Genomic DNA, 6,000 nt, shown 5'->3' on the forward strand with positions numbered 1-6,000 from the left:
GGAGATATGCTTTTACTTCAACATAACATGACAGTAAAAAAGTAGATCAGGCATTGTCAGAATTTTGGAGTTAAAGGAAGCAAATAACATTTATTTGAAATCAGCCTGTAGAAACAGAAAGAGAATTGAGGACCAAAGAGGTTATGTCACCTACCTGATTTCACACATTTATTTATGGCAAAAAAACTCTGTATTAGTCAACCTGAATCAAGCCAGCTACTATGTGGAATATTACACTTTAAAAATATTAAGATGCCTATTTTTTTTGGGGGGGGAAAGAAAGTTGCCTGTAATGTACAATGGTAACTGCTAGGAATATAGAAGTTATTTTGGTTACTATACACCTTTATGGAATTCATTGACTCCTTAAACTTGATAAAAACTTTTTTTGCAATAAGATTAAAAGAAAATTTATACCCCCCAATAAAGCATTTTTGAAAGGAATGATGTGCAGAATTTGACACTTTCCCAAAAAAAGCTCATGACCCTCAGTTTTATGAAAAGAGAAATGTGCTAAATTTTAAAATGTTTAAGATCTCCAAGGCTGCAAATAAGAGGTATTTCTCCTCTCCCAATTTCTCTGTTATTAGAATTGATTTGTTCAGAAAGCAAAATTGGCCATCTATAGAGTTCAGACACAAGCACTCTTATCTTCTGCTGGGAATTACAGCTAAACTTGGTTTCCAATTACATAACAAATCACCACTTCTTTAGTGAGTTGGGTGAGAAAAACACCTGTCTTCATAGGTCCTGTGATTTGACTTGCAGGCTTTTATGTAACAGTTTGGAATGAGCACACCTCTTAGGAACAATTTCGGACTTAACAGGTTGGAACCATGCTTTAGTTTCACTTTAGCCATGATTCCCTAAGTGGGAAGGCTGGAGACCTGCTTTGGCTCTATGTTCCTATTAACGTCGACTAGTCTGCTGCTAGGCATCTGTTTCAATAGCAGTAAGCATATCTAGTGACATAAATTAATTTATTCATAATACACAATACAGTATGCTGGGTTTCCTTCAGCTTTTATCTTAAATATGCTTATTGAAATAATGATCTTTAACTATTCCCTGCTCCCTCCCCCAATCCATCCATACAAAACTATGCAATGGTTAACCTTAAGAAGACATGTGAATACAGTTGAGCATCAGAATCCAGACTAAATTATATAAGGTTATTTTTCCTACTAAATATCTTGTATTTAGTAAGATTATTTAACCAGATTACCATTATGTTTAGCTACAGTTAATTCTTATAATGTACTTTAAATAAGGCTGCATTAACCTTCCCCCATTTTCAATAAATGTATTTTTCACCTACTTAAGGTAAGGAAACAGATGTGCAGTTTGAATCTACTAACCTTAGTATATTGAATTTTGAGGTTGGTGAGTGGGGCAGGTACAGTCCCCCTCTGCTGGATTCGCTGAGGTCTTTTCCTTAGAAGACATTTCTGGGCTGTTTCTAGAGGAACAAGTGAAGTCAAATAGCTGACCAAGCTCAGTAATTTCGTGCAGACTGAATCTTCGGCTTTATTTGTTCCTTTTAATCTGAACTGACTGAGGATCATTTGCACACTGGACTGTGACAGGATGAACCAATTCAGAGCAAAAAAAAAGAAAATGAAAGTCCTTTTTTTTTTGGTAAGAAAACATCCAGACTTTAAACTTAAATCTTTAAGAAACTCATTTTGTCAAACCTCTAACTAGTCTGGAACATAGTTTATTATTTGCATATAATTCATAATTTTAAAACTTTCAATATCTGACAAAAGTAACAGCTGCTTTGATTATTGAGGTCGAAATGATACCCCTACCTCCATTCCCTCAACCCCTTTAATATGCGAACTAATTTCTCTGAGAACAAGGCAGTAGTCTTTGGGTATCTGGAAGATATGAGGGGGGAGAGATCCTTGTTGTTTTTTTTCAATTAAAGACTCCTTAAAAGCATACTCTACATGTTACCTCATCTGAGTCTTACAATTCTGAGGTATATGCTACTACTACCCCTATTTTAAAGATGAGAAAACTAAGGCTCAGTGATTTGCCTGGTCACACAGTGAGCAAGTGTCCAAAGTGTTAAGCCCAAGGGCTTCTTCATTCTTATTGCAGCTCTCTGGCCACCAAGGGGCTCTCATCATCTCTGCTGAGTTAGTTCCTTTGAGTGAGGGAAAAAATTGGACAGCTTATCACTATTTTCTACCTAACTCATCAAGAATGAGCATTTTGGAGGAAGATAAGAGTGAGTTTACTGTGGCCATAAATGAGAACAGGGTAAATTTTTAGCTTTAATAGCTCAAGCTGAACTAAGCCTTTTGAGATACCTTGTATGGATAACAGAGATAACCAATAGAGGGAAATCAGTAGTATTAAGCAATGAGCAAAAGTTTTTTGTAGTATATGGAATTTTTGCTGGTACTTGAAGGAATCCAGGGAAGCCAAGAGACAGAGATGAAGAAGGAGAGAATATGAAATGTGAAGGGCAGTCAGTTACAATTCATGGAGTTGGAGCATGCAGTGTCCTGTGTGAGCGATAGCACGCAGGACAGTGTTATTGAATCTCAGGATATTTGTGGGTGATTAAGATAAAAGAAGACTGGCAAACCAGTTAATTGAGAAGCATTTATCAAGTCCTTCCTATGTGCTAGGCACTGTGCTATGTGCCAGAGTCATGAAGGGCTTTTAGCACCAGAGGATGTTCTCTTTGATCCTGGAGAAGACATGGAACTACTGGAAATTATTGAATAGGGAGGTGACACTATCAGACTGGATCTTTAGGAGGGTCAATTTGACATCTGATTTAAAAGGGAGGGACTTGTGTCATGGAGATGAACCAGAAAGCTATTGCAGTAATCCAGGCATGAGGTATTTAGAGCTGTGTTGGCCTCAGTTTTTCTTTCTGACTTGTTGGAATTCAGTGACAAGAAAAAGTCAAAACCACTGGCAATGGTTTGGAATACAGTGAACAACCTTGGCATCTTTGATGTCTAACCAAGCTCTAAGCTCGCCATAGTGCTGGCTTCTGTTTCCATCATGGCCCATTAGAAAAATTGATCACATTTGCCTGTTATAACAACTAAGTCTTCACATGCTTGGGGGAGATATAGTTGTGTCTTCCCTTAATACCCCAAATACTGAGGTGCAACTCTGTCTCTTTTAATCCAATTTATGTGTGAGTCATAAGACTTATCCTTCACCTGGAAAATGGCTTCAGAAAGAGCAGAAGAATGGTTGATAAACAATTTGCTGCCCCAAAACTCTAGGAGATGCTCCAGGAGCAGAACAGTTTTCTGTATACAACGTCCATCGAATGAGGGGGAAACAGCAGTTCAGAAAATCTAACTTGTGTCAAGAAGGGTATGAAATCCAGTTTCACACTGTGTCACTTCTTTGGAGCCAAGCTTGCTCAGTATAATGACACATCATTCAGCTTTTAATATTGTTGTTGTAATTGTTTCCATTCATCTAGGCATAATTTTTGTGCATATTCTCTTCCTGGCTTTGCTTACAGGATCTTGCATCAGTCCATGCTTTTCTATTAATCATGTACACCATTTCTTGCAGCACAGTAATATTTCATTGTATTCATGTGCCATAATTTATGAAGCTGTTCCCCAATCAATAGGCCTATATTTTCTGAGTACTTTTTTGTAACAAAAAATGTTGCTATAATTATTTTTTGTGTCCATGGGACCTTTCAATCTTTGTCCTCCATGTCAACTATCTCTGAGAAAAAGGTTCTCTGGGTGAAAAGTCATGGACATTGTGCTCACTTTCTTAGCATAAATACAATGGCTTTCAATAATTGTGGGACCAATTTACAACTATATCAATTATCCATTACTGTGCATTTTTCTATGATGCTTGCAAGAGTGACTATTCTCATTTTATTTTTGTCATCCTTATGAATTTTCTACAAGTGACATGAAACCTCAGAGTAGTCTTATTTTCCACTCCTTATTATTAGTAATATATCTTAAAGGGTTATTTTATGTTATTAGGGTTACCATTAATCTAAATAAAAGAGATAAAATTAGAGGAGGCAGTGTGATTAAGTGGAAAAGAATTCTGAATTTGGAGAGAGAGAACTTGAATTAAAATCCCATTTTTATCCCTTATTATCTGTGAGGAACCCTTGGATAACTCACTTAAACTCTTTGAAACTCTGTTTTACCATATGCATAATGAGGTGGTTGGGCAGTAGGACCTGGAAGGTCCCTTCCAGTAATAAATCTTTTATCCTAACATCTTATTTATTACAATATGGGCAGTGAGAAGAAGAAATATAGGTGGATTTGCAATATCATAAGATATTTTTTCAAAAATTTTCTCTGAAGTTGGAAAATAAAGCATATGGAGTGCTAAATTCTAACTATAAGAATTGATAATAGTTGAAAAATTTGTCACCCAATAACAAGTGTACAGGTTTAATAGAAGTAAATGTAAAAGAGAGATTTTCTGTGTTATCAGTTAATGTCATTCATACAAAGAGATCTTTATTTTAAATGTTTAAATTTTGTGGCTATGTATGTGTGTACATAGTGATACGTACACACATATACATATGCAGTTGGTAATAGAAAATTGGTAACTGAAATCCATCTTACTCAACAGGGAAATAGGAGGGAAAGGGGAAAAGAGAAGGAGGAAGACAGTGATAAAAGGGAACACAGAAGAAGGCAGTGATCAGAAGTAAAAGAGTCTTTACAAGAAAGACAACATAAAAAGAAAGAGCATAAACAGAAGAAAACAAGATGGAGCAAAATGTACAGTTAGTAATCATAACTGTGAATGTAAATGGGATGAATTCACCTGTAAAAAGGAAGTGGATAGCAGAATGTATTAGAAACCAGAATCCAACACATTGGTTACAAGAAACACACTTGAAATAGAGAGACACACAGAGAGTTAAGATAAGGGTCTGTAGCAGAATCTACTATGCACCAGCTGAAGTAAAATAAGCAGGAATAGCAATCATGATCTCAGACAAAACAAAACAAAACAAAAGACCTAACTGAAAGGGAAACTACATCTTGCTAAAAGGAATCATACACAATGAAGTCATAGCAATACTAAACCTATATACATCAGATATCATAGCATCTAAATTCTTAAAGGAAATGTTAAATGAATTACAAGCAGAAAAATTGGGACAATAATGCACTCTTGGTGGAGTTGTGAACTAGTCCAACCATTCTGGAGAACAATTTAGAACTAAGTCCAAAGGGCTATGAGACTGTGCATACCCTTTGATCCAGTAATACTACTATTAGGTCTGTATTCCAAAGAAATGAAAGAAATGAGGAAAAGGATCTATATTTACAAAAATATTTCTAGCAGTTTTTTTGGTGTGGCAAAAAAAAATTGGAAATGGAGGGAATGCCCCTGAACAAGTCGTGGTATATGATTGTGATGGCATATTATTGGGCTGCAAGAAATGATAATCAAAATGGTTTCAGAAAACCTAGGAAGAGCTGTAAGAATTTATTCAAAGTGAAATGAGTAGAACCAGGAGAAAATTGTATACAGTAACGGGAATATTGTAAAGATGATCGACAGTGGAAGACTTAGCTACCCTGATAAAGACAATGACCAAGACAATTCTAAAGGACCTATGATGGAAAATGTTATACACATCCAGAGAGAGAGAACTGGTGAACTTTGAATATAGATTGAGGCATATGTTTTTTTACCCTTTTTAATTTTTATTGCTTAATTTTGTTTGTGTTTTTACATTTTTTTGCAACATGGCTAATATGGGAATATCTTTTGCATTATTTCACATGTATAACCAAAATTAAATTGTTTCCCTTCTCAAAGAGGGATGAGGAGTGGGAGAGAGGAAGAGAATTTGGATCTCAAAATTTTAAAAAATGTAGTTAGCTATGTCATTCACAGTTCTTCATCATATAATATTGTGTTACTGTGTCTGGTTCTGCTCACTTCACTTTGAATAAGTTTATGTAAGTCTTTCAAGGTTTTTCTGAAATCATCCTGCTTGTCATT

The 6,000-nt window shown here is 35.6% G+C and overlaps 1 pseudogene; it reads right to left on the bottom strand.

Annotated features, from left to right (window-relative positions):
* Positions 1-1,446, bottom strand: part of LOC118840944 — a 50,617-nt pseudogene extending 49,171 nt beyond the window's left edge.
* Between the last annotated feature and the right edge of the window lie 4,554 nt (positions 1,447-6,000).

Source organism: Trichosurus vulpecula, chromosome 1 (genome assembly GCF_011100635.1).
Source record: "Trichosurus vulpecula isolate mTriVul1 chromosome 1, mTriVul1.pri, whole genome shotgun sequence".
In the NCBI taxonomy this organism is placed as follows: Eukaryota; Metazoa; Chordata; class Mammalia; order Diprotodontia; family Phalangeridae; genus Trichosurus; species Trichosurus vulpecula.